The sequence below is a fragment of the Gastrolobium bilobum genome, unplaced genomic scaffold (genome assembly GCF_033153095.1).
Source record: "Gastrolobium bilobum isolate Gb01-03AN ecotype WA unplaced genomic scaffold, APGP_CSIRO_Gbil_v1 utg685, whole genome shotgun sequence".
Lineage (NCBI taxonomy): Eukaryota > Viridiplantae > Streptophyta > Magnoliopsida > Fabales > Fabaceae > Gastrolobium > Gastrolobium bilobum.
Genome location: NW_026896772.1, coordinates 85,413 through 107,369, shown reverse-complemented (window position 1 = coordinate 107,369; position 21,957 = coordinate 85,413). Strand labels below are relative to the sequence as shown.

The 21,957-nt window shown below is 39.3% G+C and overlaps 1 non-coding gene across 1 annotated transcript; it reads right to left on the bottom strand.

Moving 5' to 3' along the window:
• Positions 1–302: 302 nt before the first annotated feature.
• On the bottom strand, positions 303–407 carry LOC133301931 (small nucleolar RNA R71). Its single transcript, XR_009750265.1, has one exon. It is a non-coding gene; the product is annotated as a small nucleolar RNA R71 (small nucleolar RNA).
• Between the last annotated feature and the right edge of the window lie 21,550 nt (positions 408–21,957).

The window sequence follows — 21,957 nt, the reverse complement described above, 5'->3', positions numbered from 1 at the left end:
ACTCTCGGTTCGACCAAGCAATTGGCGCCGTTGCCAGGGATCATTTGGCAAGAAAGGGCGTTTTTAAGGAAACATTTTTGCTGTTTAATCGCAGTCTTTTTGTTTTAATAAACCTCCTCCATTTGTATGAGCACAGAACCTACAGAACTTGGACTGGAAATAGTACTTTTTGATCCAGAACCCGAGAGAACCTTCAGAAATAGAAGAAGAGTTCAAAGGTTGAAAAACAGTACAATCACCAGTTGGGAGCAATTGGCGGAACAGTTTGTTACCCGATTTTTTTCCCAAGCAAAACAAGCCCAAGTGAGGGCTGATATAGCTTCTTTTCAAATGTATGATGGAGAAAGTCTGTATGAAGCGTGGGAACGCTTTAAAGAGTTGATACGAATCTGCCCGAATCATGGAGTTTCTGATTGGGGCATCATTCACACGTTTTATCATGGTTTAACCCCACCATTGAAAGCAACTGTTGATGCAGCCGCAGGGGGAGATCTTTTGGATTTTACTTATCCAGAAACCTACCAGTTGTTGGAAAAACTTTCAAAAAAACATATTTCATGGCCTTCCACACGACACAGTGCTCCTAAGAAAGCAGGAGTTCTTGAGCTAAGCTCAGCTGATGCTCTTTCTGCACAAATGGCTTCGCTCCAGAACACTATAAAAAACTGGAAGCCCATGGAACAGAAAAAAACAACTGAGCAACTTCTTTTGACTCAATCAAGTCAGAGTTGCCCCACTTGTGGAGGTCCTCATGAATATGAGGACTGTAACAATCTAGCTGCTGTGTGCTATGCAGGAGGGTATGCCAACAACAACAGGAGCAATGACAACCATCAAGGGAACAATAACCGAGGCTGGAGGAATCAGAATAATGCTGGAGGTAGTGGAGGAAACTACCAGAACCGACCCCCGTATCCCAGGCAGAACCAACAAAACTGGGATAAGGGTGAAGGGAAGTCCCAATCCTTTGAGACTTCTGTCAAGGAGTACATGAATCAGAACAGCGCAGCCATGCGAAACCTAGAAACCCAAATTGGTCAGCTGGCTGGAGCACTCAAACAGAGGCAACCAGGGACACTCCCTAGTGATACAGAAAAGCCGTCTCAAGATAACCAGGAGCATTGTAATGCTATAAAGCCACTGACCCTTCACACCTTGAAGCTCAGACAGGACCAGAAGAGAAGGTCCAAAGCAATGAGTCTGCTGAAATCAAACCGGATGACGCAACACCTGTAGCAGAACTTGGAGCAACAAAAGTCAGTGAACCAGTTTCAGTTCCAACTTATGTTCCCCCATGCAAGAGAAGGAGTGAACCGATCGAGCCTCCTTTTCCACAGAGGTTGAAAAAGCAACACGAGGATAAGCAGTTTAGCCAGTTTCTTGACTTGATGAAACAACTTCACATAAATATCCCTCTAGTAGAAGCTCTGGAGCAAATGCCTTCATATGCAAAATTCATGAAGGACATTTTGTCAAAAAGAAGAAAGATCGAAGAGTTTGAGACCGTAGCCCTCACTCAACAATCGTGCAAGTACCTGACTAAAATTCCTCCCAAACTAAAGGATCCTGGTATATTCACCATCCCGTGTACAGTTGGGAAGAACTATCTTGGTCGGGCACTTTGTGATCTGGGCTCAAGTGTAAATCTAATGCCAGCTTCCATCTTCAAGCAGCTTGACATAGGAGCAGCAAGACCAACCACAGTCACTCTTCAACTTGCAGACCGATCTATAGCCAAGCCAGAAGGAAAAATTGAGAATGTCCTTGTCCAAGTAGACAAGTTCATTCTACCAGCTGACTTCATCATCTTAGATTTTGAAGCAGATCAAGAAGTTCCAATAATTTTGGGCAGACCATTTCTGGCTACCGGTGATGCTATCATAAATGTCAGAAAGGGTGAACTTTCTATGAGTGTAAACGGAGAAGAAGTGAAGTTTAATGTCATGAAAGCAATAAGGTTTGATGAAGATAACACTGAGGAATGCTCTAGCATTTCGATCCTTGACTCGGTCATACGAGAAGAACAGCAGGAGCATTTGCAGCCAGAGATAGGCATTAAGGACTTTGAGGAGCTGGAAGAATACCTTGCATCCATCAGTTTCCACCAACCCCAGGGAAGGAAAGAAAGGGTCTTTGAATCCTTAAATCGATCAGAGCAAGAGCAAAGACCGAAATTGCCTTCAGTAGAGCAACCACCTACCTTGGAGTTAAAACCCTTACCTGAACACCTGAAATATACTTATTTGGGTAAAGACAACACTCTCCCTGTGATTATTTCTTCTTTGCTAACCCATGAACAGGAACTTCAACTCACACAAAAGCTCAAAGATTACAAAGGAGCAATCGGCTGGACCATGGCTGACATAAAAGGAATTAGCCCAACAATTTGCATGCACAAGATTTTGCTCCAAGACCCTGACAGCTCATCTGTGGAGAATCAAAGGAGGCTGAATCCCAATATGAAGGAGGTGGTAAGAAAAGAAATCATCAAATGGCTTGATGCAGGTATAATCTATCCCATCTCAGATAGTAAATGGGTTGCTCCTGTGCAATGCGTTCCAAAAAAGGGTGGCATTACTGTAGTTGAAAATGACAAACAAGAGTTAATAGCCACCAAAAAAATAACTGGGTGGAGGATTTGTCAAGACTACAGGAAATTAAATAATGCTACCCGAAAGGATCATTTCCCCCTTCCTTTTATTGACCAAATGCTGGATCATCTAGCTGGGAAAGAATTCTTTTGTTTCTTAGATGGGTATTCGGGATACAACCAAATCCCGGTTGCTCCTGAAGACCAGCACAAAACCACTTTTACGTGCCCCTTTGGGACGTTTGCATTCAGAAGAATGCCTTTTGGGCTATGTAATGCCCCTGCAACTTTTCAGAGATGCATGTTTGCTTTGTTTACTGATTTGGTAGGAGAAGCAGTAGAAATTTTCATGGATGATTTTTCTGTCATTGGTTGCTCTTTTCCTACTTGCCTCAATAACCTTGAACAGGTATTGAAAAGATGTGTCAAGAGCAATTTGGTGCTGAATTTGGAAAAATGCCACTTCATGGTAAGAGAAGGCATTGTGCTAGGACACAAAATCTCAAGCAAGGGCCTCGAGGTGGACAAGGCTAAGGTGGAAGCAATTGAGAAGCTACCTCCCCCTACCACCGTAAAAGGGATCAGAAGCTTCTTGGGACATGCTGGGTTCTACAGACGTTTCATTAAAGACTTCTCCAAAATCGCCAAACCACTTTGTGAACTTCTGGAGCAAGACAGGAAGTTCAATTTTGATGAAAAATGTTTGACAGCCTTCCTGGAGCTCAAGTTGAGGCTGGTGTCCGCACCCATCATTCAAAGCCCAGATTGGAGTCTTCCTTTTGAACTAATGTGTGACGCCAGCGACTTCGGCTTGGGAGTAGTTCTTGGGCAGCGAAAAGACAAAGTCTTCAGAACTGTTTACTACGCTAGTAGAACTCTTACTCCGGCACAAGCCAACTACACAGTGACGGAGAAGGAGATGCTGGCAGTTGTATTTGCATGTGACAAGTTTCGTTCATATCTAATATGTTCCAAAGTCACAGTCTTCACTGATCATTCAGCAATCAAGCAACTCTTTGCTAAGAAGGATGCAAAGCCAAGACTAATTAGATGGGTACTATTGCTCCAAGAATTTGACCTTGAGATCAAGGACCGGAGAGGAAGTGATAACAAGGTGGCTGACCACCTATCTCGATTAGAGAGAGCAAGCCCACAAGAAGGAGATCATATCAAGGAGACATTCCCTGATGAGCAGCTTCTAATGATCGCTGAAAAACAAGCTCCTTGGTTTGCAGATATTGCAAACTACCTGGCTGCCGGAATCGAGCCATACCACTTGAATCACCAAGGGAGAAAGAGGTTCCATCATGAAGCTAAGCAGTATTTCTGGGACGACCCTTTGCTCTACAAAAGGTGTTCTGACCAATTACTTCGAAGGTGTATCCCTGAAGGAGAACAACAGAAAATACTGGAGCAATGCCACAATTCCCCTTATGGAGGACACTTTGCTGGAGCAAGAACAGCAGCTAAAGTGCTGCAGTCAGGTTTATACTGGCCCTCCTTGTTTAAAGATGCTAATGTTTTTGTTAAAAAATGTGACAGGTGCCAGAGAACAGGGAACATTACAAGAAAGCATGAAATGCCCCTTGTTCCAATAATGGAGGTTGAATTGTTCGATGTATGGGGCATTGATTTCATGGGGCCTTTCCCACCTTCCTTTGGAAACAAGTATATACTTGTTGCAGTTGACTATGTGTCGAAATGGGTAGAAGCTGTTGCTACCCCCACTAATGATGCCAGGAAAGTGCTGAAGTTCATCAAAAAGAATATTTTCACTCGATTTGGAACCCCTAGAGCAATTATCAGCGACGGGGGTACACACTTCGTGAACAAACAATTCCAATTGCTCCTGAAGAAATATGGAGTGCAGCATAAAATTGCCACCCCTTACCACCCACAGACCAGCGGGCAGGTAGAGGTGTCCAACAGGGAGATAAAAAAAATCCTGGAAAAGGTCGTAAACCCAGATAGAAAAGATTGGTCCAACAAATTGGATGATTCCCTATGGGCGTATCGAACAGCTTATCGAACGCCCATTGGCTGCTCCCCCTATAAGTTGGTGTTTGGAAAAGCGTGTCACTTGCCTCTGGAACTTCAACACAAAGCATTCTGGGCCATCACATTGCTAAACATGGATTCCAGAATGGCTGGGGAAAAGAGGTTGCTCCAGTTGGTTGAACTGGAAGAATTCCGGAGCAAGGCATATGAAAACGCCAACCTCTACAAGGAGCAGATGAAAAAGTGGCACGATAAAAAGCTTATCAAGAGAGAGTTAGAAGTTGGAGACAAAGTGCTGCTGTATCGATCCAGATTGAAACTGTTTCCTGGAAAGTTGAAATCAAGATGGGAGGGACCTTATGCAATCACTGAAGCACTTCCCAATGGAGCATTTGCCATTGCTCATGAAACATCTGGAGCAACGCTCAGGGTAAATGGACACAGACTCAAGAAGTATAATAGAGGGATCAAGGAGCATGAGAAACTAACTTCTCATCTCGATGACCCAGCTGAAGTCTGACTCAAGGAGCAACAAGTCGAGCTAAGACTATAAACGAAGCGCTACTGGGAGACAACCCAGATTTATTTCCACGTCGTTCTTTTTATTATTATTGTCTTTGTTTGAGAAAATTAATGTGCTAACCATTGCAGGAAGCTAGTTTTGGGGTTGCTCTTGAGCAACCTGATCCCAAAAGCAAGGAGCAACCAACACTTAGAATTTGATCCCTCAATGAGAAACCAAGTTCTAATTGGGCTGATCCACTTGCCCCTTTTAACCCAAGGGCCTGCAATGGGCCGCATGCGAAAAAAGAGAGAGAAAACCGAGTGGCGGAAGCAACGGAAGGATAATAGCTCCACGTCGTGCTGTCACATCCCTCCAATCAAGCGAGAGTAGCAGTTTCAAAAAGAAGAAACCGTCAGAGCAGAGGACAGTTGCTTTCCCCCAGGCATTTATGTGCAGCAGACGCTCTTCCACCCCATATCCGCCACTCAGCAAAGCCACGATCACCACCATACAGAGCGTTTTAACCTTCCCATCCTCCCCTTCGTTCCTTTATAAACACAGAACTACTATTTCATTCTCATAATCTTTTCTCCTTCAACCCACAAAAATCCAACCTTTACTCCCCACTCCATCCCTCCTACTCAGAACATTACACCATGACACGTCCAAAGGCCATTATACCTGTTGCTTCTATCTCCAAGAAGAGGACCCGAACAGGGAAAAAGCTCAAACCTGAGCAAACCACAGTCGACCGTACAGTCATACCAGAACGGGGCATAGTCCTCAGTAGCTCCAAACACGGAGATCTCGACCGATGGCTGACCGAGGATATAGCAGAACTGGATTGGGAACTCTTCATTGAGCCTCCCTCAAGAGCTCGCACTGAGTTCGTGACTGCATTCTTGGAGGGAATGAAGAAAGAAGATCTTCCAAAACTCCTCATCAGAGGCGTGAAAGTAGACTTCTCCCCTGAAGAAATCAACGAAGCATACAACACTGCTTCAGTTCCTGCCGAACAAGATGAGTTCGATAGATACTGTGCTGGCCGAGGGGATGAGGCCGTAACTGGAGAAGTGCTCCAAGAAATAGGCTCAGAGGGAGCAACCTGGGGAACTAAGGAATCCATCCCTAGGAAGCAACTCAAATTCGAAGCAAAGGTATGGATGCATTTTATTAACTCCCGTCTGATTCCCGTGAGCAACGACTCTAGAGTGAACTGGGAAAGAGCAGTGCTGGTCTTCTGCATCTTAACTAAGAAGAAGTTTGATGTTGGGAGGATTGTTTACAAACAACTGGTGGCAAATGCACCAAGAAACTCCCCCTTCTTTTTCCCTTGTCTGGTCACTGAAATGTGCAAGAGGGCTGGTTTAAAGGCCAACATCCCGATTTCGGATGAAATCATTCCAGAAGGGTCGGACATTGATCAGTCCACGATAAAAAGAATCAGAGACAATGAAGGATTGGAAAGTGAGGAGGAAGAAGAAAAAGAAGAGAAAGAAGAAAAAGAAGGAAAGGAGGAAGAAGAGGAAGCTGAAGTTTCGGGGAATGTGAAGGAAGAACCTCAGAAAACTCCAAGAAGGGAAAAACTTCCCTTTAAGAGAGCTCCTGCAAGGGGTGGACGAAGGCAGTTCCTAGTCGAGACAACTGACATGACTCAATGTCAAACTATGTTTGGTCTCGGAGCAGACCTTCTAGCCACTCAAGTGCAAGCCTTAGAAGACACAGTTGGAAGGGAGCTGCAATCTCTGAAAGAAGCCAGCTTGCTCATCAACAAAGAAAAGGTGGCCCTGCAGAATGAACTTGACCAGATAAAAAATGCTGGACCACTGCCGCAGAAAAAAAGGATTGAGGAAGGAGAGGGATCCTCAACCTTGCAAAACACGGTAAAAGACCTGGTGAAAGCAGTAGAGATGATGAACAAGAGAATGGAAGAGAGGGAGCAAGCCCACGAAAAAAGCAGGAAGGACTGGAAGGAGGAGATCGGGCTCTTGAAAGATGAATTGATGAAAAGCAAAGAGGAGGAAATTCAACTTCGATTGTACTACCGAGCTCGGGATCAAATCTTCGCCAGTAACTGGGGAGAAAAATTCAAGGGACAAACTCCATATCCACCGTTTCCAAATGTCTTCCCTCCAGAAGCAATAACAAATGCTCCGTTTAGCGGAGCAAGACAAGAAACTGGAGAGCATTAAGGGTCGCTACGGTGACCCCAGGTTCATTCGTTCCCTATCCTTTTTAACTTGTTTAAATCTGTTGGAATGAATGCTTGAAAGTTTTGTGGTGAAATGTTACTGACTTTGCTCTTAGATAAATGACTTCTGTGGTGTACCAGGGATTCGCCACCCTGTTTTATTTTTTTTTTTTTTAAATATATTGTTTTTAATTTTTGCTAAGTTTACCGTCCTAAGTGTCCTGATCTACTCAATGATTCTTTTTGCCCAGGATTCTGCTCCTTGAGATGCCCTAAAGAGTTTACAGTTTCTAACAAAGCAACATAGGGCATCACTCTGATTTGGAGCAACACCATGCACAAAAAGCAGCACTCCAAAAATCGGACACTCTGTTATTCAGTGGACTATTTGAGTTACCAAGGAAAGAACTTCAGGCTGTTTAAGTAAATTGCTCTGCTCCTGGTTAAAAAAAAAAAAAAAAAAAAAAAAAAAGGGTCAGCTCCTCTGCTCCAAAAATTTCGCTCAAAGAGCTCAAGTCATCAAGGTAAGAGCAAGAGCCGCTCAAAGAGCATACTGTTGAAGGTCAGCCCTATGCAAAGACAAGGGTAATTGACTTCCAGTTAAAAGACCTGAAAAGAAAGAAATAGAGAAAGGAGCTAGAAAGTAAGAAAAAAAAACAAAATCAAGCCAAAAAGATCAATCCGGAAGCAACTCTGTGGGAAACTGACTAAAAGAGTGGAAGAGTTCACACACACAATGAAGCTGGTGAAACTCACAAGTCATATGAGTGCTCTAATGAAGCGATGGAAGGAATTAAGTTAACTCTTCATCAATAATCTCAAGGAGCATTAGCCTGTCACAAGAAGACTGTTGGTTGTGAAGGATTACTCGGGACGAGTAATATCTAGTTTTGGGGTGTTGATAGTCCTCAAGAGTTGAGGCCCATTAAGTGCAAATTGTTCCACAAAACCCATGTTTTGGTTATAAATCACGCCCTTTAACCTTCTTCTTTTCATATAGAGCAACTGTTTTGAATAGTGGACCAGAGCAATGCCGAAAGTGGGAATTAAGGTAGACCTGGAGCAAATTTAACATTATCTTTTTCACATATGACTATTGGGTTAGTTTGCTTTGTTCAGGACACCTAAGGCCCATCAAAAGGAACCACAAAATGAAGAGAGAAGAAGGAGTGTTGCGCAGAAAGGAATGGAGGTGCTGCCTCTGCTACAGTACGAAAGCAAAGAAGCTGAGCAATGGGGAGCCGCCACGTCAGCTACAGCAGAAGAAGAGTGGAGGTGCCACCCTGAATCCGATACTCCTACTCACAAAGGGAGCCAAAAGCAAGGGGGACCACTTCCATTTAAGGCCAAGCTGGCAAGAAGCAAAGCTACCATTGGAGAGGATTTAGACAAAGCACGACCCTTGATGAAAGGAACAATGGAGATCAAATGAAGAACCCTATAAAAGGAACAAGCAATCCTCATAAAGGGGATCAGCACCCATCCTAGGACTGGTTGTCTCTTTGTTTTCTTATTTCTTTGTAAAAATGCTCACTAGGAGCTAACTTCCTCTAAGTAGGTGAGGGTTCCATAGAAGTAATCCCTTTTGTCTTAGGATAGCTTTGTAAGGAACACATATTTTATAAATGAATTTTGAGTTGCTCTTTGGTTTAATTTATTGATTTTGTGAAACCCTTTGGGCTGGCAACCTCATCCCGGGACCACTCGGTTGATGAAACACTGACAAAGGCGTGTGGAGCATTCTCAAAATCCTGGGGTAGTTTAGCCTGAAGAAAGGAGGGATAAACACCTGGAATGGGGAGCACTGCCATGTGAATCCATGCTCTTTTGAGAAGGCAGCATGGTTTCCTTGCATATAACTCCAAGTACTATGGAGTAACGTGGAGAGTAAGGCCTTACCCTCTGCTTACCTATAGCAAAACAAGGGAAGGAGCAAAATCCACTTGTAAAATATGCTACCAGGCAGGGTTAACCAAAGGGATGAAAACATGGAACCCGTAACACCTACTTGATCTTTTTCTTTCTGAAATTAATCTTAACTCAATTCCTATCACAACCTTTTCCTCACGATAACTGAACTGTGTTTTACTAGCTGATGCTCTTACTCTCATTTCGTTGACTGCTCTTAAATTTACTTCAATTGATGCCATTTTATTCGATGACCATGCTAAGTCATTCACTGCTCTCATCTGGTTCAGAATGGTTAACATTGTTTAACTAGCTGCCCAGAGATTGCTCTTTGTGAAGCTTAGCTGAGAATAGTGATTTGTTTTATTGCTCCATTTTACAAATTAAGTTTCCTTTAGTGCTTCTTACTTCACAACTCCTCCCCGAGGACGATAAATCTGGGGCTATAATACCCTATATTGCTTGACACGTACGCTTGCGTATAGTTGAAGATGGTTGCTCTTAGTCAGAGTAGATTGCTCCTGTTGGCAATCCTGATTACTACTCTACACTCTTGCTCTCTTAAAGAAATATTCCCGAGCAACTCTCAGTTCGACCAAGCAACAACCCTTATGCTCACCTCAAATAACATCATAATCTAATCAAGTCTAGTCATAATAAAGTTTCATCATGGCAAAATACATAATCATAATATGCATGACTCATAACAATAATGAAATCTCTATGCTGGCTCTATCAGTGTCCATCTCACGAACGTCATCTCCTGAAAATGTGCCCCAAAAGGGGTGAGATTTCTAACAGAAATCTCAGTAAGACAAGGGGTCCTCAAGGAATCCTCTACCCCAAGCTCACTTATAGGTATAATGTAAGTTCTAAAATAGTGCAGGCAATATATAAAGAAGAAGATTCATAACAAGATAAGAGGAATGGCTATATCGAGCCATTTGTAGTAGTAAACAATACAAAATATAAAATGAGCATGCCATGCAATATATCAAATGAGTGTGCAATGACGCATATATCCATGTCATGTGTGTATGCATCCTATTGGCCAGAGAATAAAAAGTAGGGATTACGTACGTCTACAAACCACAGTACAAGGAGTACACTATGTACCTCACACACAGAGTTACTATCTTGCATGTGGCTCGACATACTCAGGGATTACCGTCTCGTGTGGAATACCCCACATACATATACATATGGAAAATGCACTACATCATAATTCAGCTCAACAGCATATCCAACATTCATAACATAAACAGATATAATTCTATAATCCAGCTCAACAACATATCCAATGCTTTTAATATAAACAGATATAATTTCCATAATCCAGCTCAACAGCATATCTAATGCTTATAACATAAACAGATATAAGTTCTAGAAAACATACAATGCACATAAACTAATCCCCTATGGGGTTTGGCGGAACAAGCAGTGGATAAAATCAAAGACCAAAAGCTTACCTGTATCATAAAGTCCTCTAATACCAACTCAGTATCAATGTGGTCACCAACAACCAAACAATCCAGCGAGTCACAATCTGGTTTAATGGCAAACACATCATCAATAATCATATCCTACAATTTTATGTCAATGGAACATGTTTTTTTTTTTTCATTTAGCGTAATGCAGGCTTCTCCCAAAGCCCCTAAGCACAAATTGTCTTCTCCATTTTTAAAACTGCAGTTGCAACTCTTTACCAAAAATTCTACTATTTTAATATGTTAAACTAGACATCTCAAGCTTTCCAAAGAAATATTTTATGTCTCATTTGGAGTTGTATAACTCTGGTCATACTTTTCGCAAAGTGACTGTTACAAACTGAATTTACAGCAACCAAAACGCGACTTCAAATTGACACCGCGATCAAACCACTTATCCAATGGCTTTGAAATTTTACAAGTTTCTAGCCCTATGTGTTAGCTTCACATAGGTATGAACCTTACTCAATTTGGAGCTCTGTAGCTCGAGATATCGCGATTTTACCAAATTAATGTGTTGCTGTCACATTTGCACTAGGTAATCGATTACCATACAGTGGTAATCGATTACCACTTGTGCAGAAATGCGAAAAATGCATATCTTTATGCATAATTGCACATCTTTCTGCATAATTCGAGTTCCAATGGCCCACCAAGGTTCCAATCTTCGATTTATCCAAAAACAGAAGTTTAATCTACCATATTACACTAAAATTAACAACCTTTAACTTGAATCATCAAAGTTTCCCTTTTTAACAACCCAAAACTTCATCTTTTTCGTAGAAAATAAAGAGGAAAGGGTAGAGTGTATACCAAATGCTTGAAAACAGCAAAAAAGAGGCTTTAGAGATCTTGCTACAGCTCCAAGCTACTATCCAAGAAGGTGCGCGAATTTGAGCTTCCGAGTTTGATTCTTTCTCCACAAAGGTTGGTTCTTGAAGTTTGAAAGTAGGTGAAAATGGCTCCAAACTTCACAAAACACTGAAGGATACACTCCTCACTCACCAAGGCAGCAATCACACTCTTTCAAGATGCTCACTTTCTTCACTAACTTCACAAACTCAAGGTGTTTACTTGCGTGGAATGATCAATGGTGAAGAAAGAATGAGTCTTGGTGCATTTTCTTGAAGAAAGGCTTTGTCTTTCACGAAGAACAAAGGGTGAAAGAAATGAGAGGATGAGAGGCTATCTACTTCGGTGTTATAAATTCTGACCTAGGGTTTAGTGCCATTAGCTATTTATAGGTGCACTAACTTAAACTAACAGTATTATTTTAATTAGTTTCGCTCTTCGGTTAACTCTAAAATTTCATGTTCTTAACTTAAACATTTTTATAGGAATTACCATATTTTTCTTGTAATTTTCTTAGACACTTCACCGATATGCGTTTTATACAGCGAAATAGTCGGTATTAGTTCTCACATCACTGCTTGTTATTTTTGTCCCAAACTTGATATTCTTAACCTAGATATTTTTCTAGGAATATTCATATTTTTATTTCTATTTTTTGAATTACTTCGTCGGTATCCATTTATACCGCGAAATACCCGATGTTTGCACTTTCCTTCTGAAAAGTGACACAATATAATTATTATAATATTTCTATTTTTATCCAAGGTTAATTATGGAATTATTTTCTATACTAAATTAAATTATTTAAATTCTTAATTTAGCGGTGCATGTTCTTACATTCACCCCACCTTTTAAGAATTTTGTCCGCAAAATTAGAGACATACATGTCCTTAAACTCGGCGTATTGCCGGAGAAGCTCGTCCTCCCGCTCCCAAGTGCACTCCTTAGGAGTTCTACCTTAAGTTATGTCTAATCGATTATGTTCAATAATGTTTTGAATTCACTCACACTGTGAAAAGTATCTATCCGTGATGTACTCTGCCCCAGAGCGCACGCTCTCAGCATTTTCTCTATTATTGGAAAGATTCACACAGTTTGACCATCCATCAGAGGATGATATGCAGTATTTATTTTCAATTGAGTGACGAAAGCTCTTTGCAATGCATTCCAACACTAGAGGTGAACTTCGGGTACCGATCATTAGGGGTGTAAATGGGCCAGGCTGGCCCAGCCCAGCCTACGGCCCGGCCTACATTGAGCCTAGCCCAGGCCCAGCCTTTCAGAAAAGTAGAGTAGGCTTAGGCTTATAAAATAGCTTTTTTAATAAATAGGCCATAGGCCAATTTTGTCAAGCCCGGCCTACAGCCTTGTAGGCTGGCCTATTTAATTTATTAAAATAAAATAATAAAATAATATTTATTTTATGTGGCAAAGACACAAAGTGCCAAATAGCAATATCTCTTACTTTTTGTGCTATTTTATTTTATGAAAGGAAAACTTGTCTAATGTCTCCAAATTTTACATGTTGTTGCAACTTAATACCATGGAACAATGGGTACCTTGCTGGATTATGATGTTACTGATGAAGATCTTTCAATAATACTCTTCTTTCCCTTGTCTTGATGGTGGTTTAAAGATTTTTAGATGAATGACATTCTCTTGTAGACTTTATTTCAGCATCTAGTAATTGTATTTTTCTTATTTTTCCCATTTCTTTGACTCTATTCCTCTATGATATACATTCTAGAGCTGAGGTATTATGTTGACTCTTTCTTGTTTGTCATTTTTTTCTTATGAGAAGTAGTGCATGCATGAATGGAACTTTCTTTGCTCTATACAATTATTTTTTTTGCTTAGTACATATAGTGGGAGGCCTACAAGGCCTGTAGGCCATGTCAGGCTTTCTTATTTTTGAAAATGGGCCGGGCTTGGCCTACAAATAAAGCCTTTAATAGGCCAGTAGGCCAGATAGGCTAAATTTTTTTTGACGTAGGCTTGGGCCAGGATGGCCAAAGCCCAGCCCAGCCCAGCCCATTTACACCCCTACCGATCATTGACAATGCTCTCATGTACTCCATGAAGTTCTTATTATCACATCAATTTAACATTGAGCCAATAGCTCCATGGAAAAGCTTGCCTTCCTAGGCAAAAATTTGGGCAGACATGTCATTTCCATGATAACCAAACAGAGTTGACAGAAGTCTAAATATTCGACAATCTGATAATGAAATCTCAGGTCAACGCATATGTAAAGATTACCTCCTTGAGGTAAATTCCTCATAATTGTCGAAACAATACGCTCCTTAATTCTTGCAATTTCACATACGCGCTTGCACACGTTTCAAAACTAGCATCATAAAGTGGTAGCAACATCGATGAACGGTTCCTTAACTCAAGTTTTCATGACCTTGTGTGAATACTGATCCAACATCCACATATGGGACTCCGGAACATGTTCCAATTCACTTTCAGGATCTGATAAAATCAACACCGATGTAGTTATCGATGTCTCTATAAAATTTTGAAACTGTCATTCATACTAATGAATTTACACAAAAGGAATATCTTTCCTAGTAAACAAGTTAAGGGTAGTACACTCAGAGAGAGTCTTAGAATGAATACCCTATCAGAATTTATCAGCAAGAAAAGTTCCTGATTTCTAAGACATTCAGGGATCGTTCCCACTTTATAATTTCTTCTAGTTTACTAGGTCAACAGTCACTCCATCGACAAAGATGACCTAACCCACTGACTCTACTTCACACTAACTTGGGTGAGTTTAGGTCTTATTCCATGACTTTAGTTGTGCTTTACCTTACAATTTTCACAAGTTCTCACTCTTTAGAATAAAACCATATTTTCTTTCATAGTACAAAATCATATTCATGTTCATTTCAATCAATCTATGTTAATTAATATACCAATTTACATAGTAGCGTACCTTAGTTCATGTACACCTGCAAAATTTACAATTCAAACAGAAAGGTGAAATAGTTCTACATAATAGCATACCTCAATGTCCATGGCTTCTGCAAAATCGAAAGTCAATAAAGGATGGTATAACATCGACATATTACCATAATTCTTAGTATTTATTTCATGCTTAGTACTATCCATGGTGTTCACATGCAATCTACATATGTAACAGATCAACCATTTACATATTAACCTAGAGTCATGGAGATCACTCAACCCACAAAACTAATCGTACATGCACCTATCTCGCATATACAAGATCGTGCGTGGCCTTGCCACAAAGTCCAAGTGTTACACACTTAAGTTCTTAAAGAGAATTTCACACTCTCAAACAAACCTGACTAGAGAGTTTTTTTCACTCACACACAATAAGATATAATCTCTTACGCTTTTAAAATAAAGCACCATCACAGATTTTGTAATGGCGCAAGGCATCTTACCTTTCATATTAAACCTTGGCATATCATTCTTCGCATATTTTAATCATCCCACCACTTGGTGGTGTTGGAGTATAAATTCATATTGAAAGGACTACAGTCAAGTCTCCCAATGCATCATTATATCATAAGGCAAACTAAAATTGATTGATCTGTGCACCAGGACCCCCGATGAGTCACTCTCAAGTCGGTGCCCTCATGGGACTTCCAAGAGTCAACACTCTTAGGATCCAATCCCCAAACGAAAGCCCATGACATAGATTATTAGCCAAAGAACTAGTAGGCATACCGGCCTCCCGTGTACCTCGTACACAAAGATCACTCAATGAATCACACATCAACTGAGCATCCAATGGAACTCCTTAGAGGCAACCTCTTCGGATACATCCCTTCCCGGGATAGTCCATAATACTCTGATGGCCAATAATCCACTCAATCAACCTAGTTCACCAGTTATATTATCAAACACTTCATTTCAACATTCATTATATAAAACATAATTCATACATCATAATATGCAATCACAACAATCCAACACATAATTCCTCAATAGCCTGTCCGTACCCAAATGATCTCAAGGTTGACCATGGGTAGACAAATAAGATATGTTACGCAGTCTCGGCCATCCAACTGAAATACCACATCCCGAAAAATAGATGAAGCATCGCATTTGCACTAGGGGTAATCGATAACTCTAAGGTAATCAATGACCACCTATGCAGAAACACGAAAATGCATATTTTTCTGCATAATTTGAGTTTCAATGGCCCTCCAAGGTTCCAATCTTTGATTTACCCAAAAACAGGAGTTCAATCTATCATATTACACTTAAGTTAACAAACTTTAATTTGAATCATCAAAGTTTTCCTTTTTAACAACCCAAAACTTCATCTTTTTCAAAGAAAATAAAGAGGAAAGGATAGAGTGTATACCCAATGCTTGAAAACAGCAAAACAAAGAGGCTTTAGAGATCTTGCTACAGCTCTAAGCTACTATCCAAGAAGGTGCACTAATTTGAGCTTCCAAGTTTAATTCTTTCTCCACGAAGGTTGATTCTTGAAGCTTGAAAGTAGGTGGAAAAGGCTACAAACTCCACAAAACACAGAAGGATACCTCCTTACTCACTAAGGCAACAAGCACACTCTTTCAAGATGCTCACTTTCTTCACTAACTTCACAAACTCAAGGTGTTTACATGGGCGGAATGATCAATGGTGAAGAAAGAATAAGTCTTGGTGCATTTTCTTGAAGAAAGGATTTGTCTTTCATGAAGAATAAGGGGTGGCAGAAATGGGAGGATGAGAGGCTGTATTTACATCAGTGTTATAAATTCTGACATAGGGTTTAGTGTCATTAGCTATTTATAGGTGCACTCACTTAAACTAACAATATTAGTTTAATTAATTTCGCTCTTCGTTTAATTCTAAAACTCCATGTTTTTAATTAAATATTTTTCTAGGAATTATCATATTTTTCTTGTAATTTTCTGACACACTTCACCGATACGCGTTTTATACAGCGAAATAGCCGTATTAGTTCTCACATCACTGCTTATTATTTTTACACCAAATTTGATATTCTTAACCTAGATATTTTTTTAGGAATATTCATATTTTTATTTCTATTTTTCGAATTATTTCGCTGGTATCCATTTATACCGTTAAATACCCGATGTTTGCACTTTCCTTTTGAAAAGTGACAGAATATAATTATTATAATCTTTCTATATTTATCCAAGGTCAATTATGGAATTATTTCATATACTCATAATTAAATTATTTAAATTATTAATTTAGCAGTGCGGGTTTTTACACCTCAGACGACTTTTAACTAACTTCTGCCACCTATGCATTCTGTTGGGGGTCACTTTGGGAATCCTTTACTAATTCAGCAATGGGCCTGGCCCAAATCTTTTTTTTTCATCCCTTTTATACACTTTCATATGTTGGTCCGTATCACATACATAAATATATTAATGTTTTACTTTTAATATGTGTGATGTTAATGCATATTTATTAAATATCTCCATCTAGTAAACTAATCATTTGAGGAGGAGGCTAGTTGAAGATGATAATATCATCTTCCATGCCAAGGCTTTATTTCGCAAATCAATCCTTGCACTTGTTGTCAGACATAACTTTAGATAATTCTGGATAGACATAATTATGGATTTTGCTAGATAAGATAAAAGTTATTATGAAAGAATTTTAAGTATAAAATATACATTTATATAACCCGGGTCGGACCAGTGACCCACTGGTTGAACCAGTAACCCACTGACCCGGTACCCCGATCGAGTCGATCACCGGTTCGATTTTAATAACATTGTTTTAAAGTACTGCTCAGCATCATTGTTTAATTTGAGATTGAATAAAGGCATTAAAATTGTTATTTGTACCTTACGTGATGCTATTGGATGTTTATGTCCCACAAAATTTTATTGATAAAATTTATTTAAAAATTGCTTTAGCTTTTATGAGACAAATAAACCGGTTTCTTTTTTTCTCCGTGCAACACACTAGTTATGTTACAATAAAAAATAAATTATGATCACACTGATTTCCATTTTTTTATGGGTACGTACTTAAAGTGAGTTATGAATTATTTATTACCTACTAATTATATTTAATAGAGTTAAGCATTTATGGAGAATCCAACCCTTAATAAATCTTGAACAACTCACTTTGGGTATCATATGCATTAATGGACCATAATGTTCACATTTTATTTAATTTAAAGCATATTATAATTTTAAATTTATTAAGGAGTAAAAACCATAGTCCATAGTGATTACCTGGCAATCCATTAATATGTAATCATAAGGAGGATTAGGAAAATCCTGAAGCTAATTGTCGCATTGCTGATAATTGCACCAAGGGGATCAAAGTAGCCGAAGCTAGCGTGCGTAACAATGCAAAGTCCTCAACAACCAAACATTTCTTACCACTGAAGTAGCTTAAGTCTCCACATTCTTGTGTTTCTCCTTCAGAATCCTCAGGCCTAGGACTAGTACTGCATGTATGTAGTAACCTGGGAATAGTGGATCAAATGATGATTAAACCAGAGCTAGTAGTGTGAATGGTTCTTCCTTCATATTGGTTTCCATCATCTGATCCTTATAGAGATCACCCAATTTCCTTGTGCTATCATCATTCTCTGTCTCACATACAGTTAGGTGCACATTGAACCCTAACATGTTCCTTTTTCACCTTTATCCTTGTCCACAATTCCAATATCTTTATTCATCAAACGCACCTAAAGAAAATAAGATAAGATTTTTATCAAATGAATTTGGGGCTTAGTGAACTTATAATTCAAAATTATTTGGTAATAACTAACAATTAATACCTACCAAAGACTGCACAAGTCCCAAGTCCCAAGCCAGTTCCATCAACAAGTTATGCATCAATTCTGTTTAGAACCAAGTTAAATGATATGCACAAATTTTTGGTGTTGATTATTCTGAAACCTTCGCACCTGTGGCTAGAATGGACACTATTAGACTATTGCTAGCGATTGCAGCTCAAAAAGGCTGGAAAGTGTTTCAACTAGATGTAAAATTTGTATTCTTGAATGGTATTTTGCAGGAGGAGATCTATGTTGAACAACCCGAAGGATTTGTGGAAAAACATGAGGAAGAGAAGGTCTACTGCTCAAGAAAGCTCTATATGTCTTAAAACAAGTACCTAGAGCATGGTAATACAAGATAGATGAGCATATATCAAGCTTAGGATTCAAGAAAAGCATGTCAGAAGCTACTATGTATATAAAGCATGAAGATAATGATTTGCTTATAGTTTCTCTTTATGTTGATGATCTCTTGATCGCAGGTGGCAATGCCAAGCTTGTTGAAAAGTTCAAAAGAGAAATGATGCAGATTTTTGAAATGACAGACCTTGGACTCATGACATACTTTTAGGGAATGGAGATTAAGCAGTCAAAAGATGAATTTTTCATATGTCAAAAGAAGTATGCCAAGGAAATTCTCAAGAAATTTCATTTGGAGGATTGCAAGACAGTGACCACTCTAATGAATCAAAAGGAGAGCTTTAGCAAAGATGATGAAGCTGACAAGTTGAAGAAGGCTACTTTCGAAGTTTGATTGGTTGTCTAATGTACCTCACAATATCAAGACCGTACATTTTATTTTCTGTAAGTCTTTTATCTTGTTTTATGCATTGTGCTACTGGAATGCATTTAAAAGCAGCAAAAGAGTAGTCAGATACATCAAAGGAACAATTGATTTTGGTGTGAAATTTAAGAAAAGTAAAGACTTTAAGTTATTGGGGTTTTTTTCTGGAAGTGATTAGCGAGGTTCTGTGGATGATATGAAAAGTACCTTTGGTTATTATTTTAGTCTTGGCTCAGGAGTTTTCTCATGGTGCTCTAAAAAGCAAGATGTTGTAGCACAGTCCATAACAAAAGCTGAATTCATAGCTGCTACAACAACAACTAATCAAGTAATTTGGTTAAGGAAAATTTTATGTGATCTACACCTGAAGCAATGGAACAATACTGAAATTCATATTGATAACTAAGCAGCAATTGCAATTTCTAACAATCCAATTTCTCATGGGAGGACCAAACATTTTAAGATAAAGTTTTTCTTCTTATGTGAAGTTTAGAAAATTGTACTTTTTTACTACAAGTCAGAAGACCAATGGGCAGACATGTTCACAAAGCCATTACTTGTAAGCAAGATTGAAGATTTAATGGGTAGTTATGTATTGGGCAATTTTCTTTTCTGCTTTAATGGGTAGTTATGTAATGGGCAGTTTTCTTTTATGCTTTAATGAGTAGTTATGTAGTAGTGGGTAGTTTATTTTGCTTTATAAGTTGTACTGTTATGCATTAATCTGAATTAAGCACTTCATTTCTCAATTCTATTTTTCATCTCTGAAACCTTCACTTTTTCACCTTTATCCTTGTCCACATTTCCAATATCTTCATGCATCAAATGCACCTAAAGAAAATAAGATAAGATTTTTATCAAGGGAATTTGGGGGCTTAGTGAACTTATAATTCAAAATTATTTGGTAATAACTAACAATTAATACCTACCAAAGACTGCACATGTCCTAAGTCTGAAGCTAGTTCCTCCTTAACCAAGTGCAGTTCTGTTAAGAGTCTCACATTGATTGTTAATGTGCCTCTGGCAAGTGTGGTTTTTTCATGTTAAAATTGATAAGAATTGGGTCATAAGAGAGCAATTTAAATATATATTTGCTATTTATATTGATTCTTTCTATGTCAATAATATTCACCTTTTGGTTGTGTTTTTACAGGAAAAAGAGGAGTAAAAATTACAAATTGTAAAAAGCCTGTTGACGCGACTCCACACGCACGGATGTATCACACTATAAATACCAGAGAATTGGCGCTAGTTGGCGCCAGAATGGCGCAAACTAGCGCCACCATGCCACCTTGCGCCAACTGAAGAGAAGTGGCGCCACCAAAGTGAAGCAGATGGCGCCTCCCAGCATCATGGCGCCACTAGGCGCCCAACAAGAAGAAGAATGGCGCCACCAGGCGCCCAAGTCAAAGAGAAGTGGCGCCACTAGGCGCCCAAAATGAGAAGGATGGAGCCAACTGGCGCCGAGTCACGGGAATTGCAGCATACATTGGGCAGGAAGTTGGCGCAAACGTGAGCCAAACCGGCGCCAACTGGCGCCGGGTTGTGGGATAGAAGTACGGTGTTATCTCGGGGGTATTTTTGGAAGAAGGAAAAGAGTCCTATAACTAGGGATATTGGGGTTTTCATCCTGAAAGGGGGTAGGATAACGATTCGTATGCATGCTAGGAATAGATGTGTATTGAATTGCGGATGCCTAAATTATAGAGTTCATCGCTTAATTTTCATGAGGGATTGCTAAGGGATTAGGATTCCAATTGGGGATTAAAGGGTTAAATTTCCAAGGGATTGAGATTTAACTAATTATTTTAGATAATAATTTATCCGAGTAATTTTATAAATTAATGTTGCAAATCAATCCAAAGTAAGAAGTGGGGATCATAAGGTGAGTGCTCTCTAGCTACAATACCTTTCTCATATTTTTAAATCAATTCTCATTGTCGTTGTTTTATTTCTCTTACATAAAAAATAAAAACAAGTCTTTATTTCATATTGTTACTCAAATTCAATTCACAATTTTCCAAACAACAAACCGAGTTTTCCAACTTAAGGGGACTGGTTATTGTAGTACTTGGTTTACAATCCCTGTGGAGACGATACTCTACTTACTCATTATATTACTTGTGCGATCGGTATACTTGCCGGAGAGCATCAATTGTGTAGGTAACTAGTGTGGGATTTATAAGGCCTTAGGCACTCCCACCCTTTGAGCTAACTTTTAGGGTGGTGATCCTATGGGTTCCTAATGTTCATGGTGGCTTTCACTCTATCGACATTGACCCGATGGTAGCCCTTTCCCTTTTTGGAAACTTCGCTCACACCTTAATCCAGCCTATAAATAGACCTTTCTGTGGCCTAACTCTTAATGAAAGCACCAATGTTACGGACCTTGAGGTCACCACCCCAAATGCTAGCTCACAGGATGGGAGTGCTTAAGGCCTTATAAACCCCATATTAGTTGTATAGGCATCCAATATGGGACTTGTAACAGTTTCTTTGACTTGGACATAATTCTCAAACACAGATTTGTGCTTTTCTTTAGGAATTCCTTTTCATGTATCATCCACTTCAAACACAAGATCCATATTGTATGGATCTTGTTGGATTGAATTCACAGCTTCTAACTCATCATCAACTTTGTTTTTCTTATAAAATAAGCATGATAAATGTTTCGTGAAATATATTGATTAGTAGTGATTATTGTGTTCTGCAAACTTGGCTTCTGAGTCCATACCCAAACTGCTATGTGCCCCTCATCAGTAAATTTAACAACATTGCTTAGTAAATTACACAAAGCTTGTTTAAGTTTTACCTTATCACCTTTCACACGTGAATATTTGATAACACAGACATTACAAAGGTCCAATATAAGATCCACACAT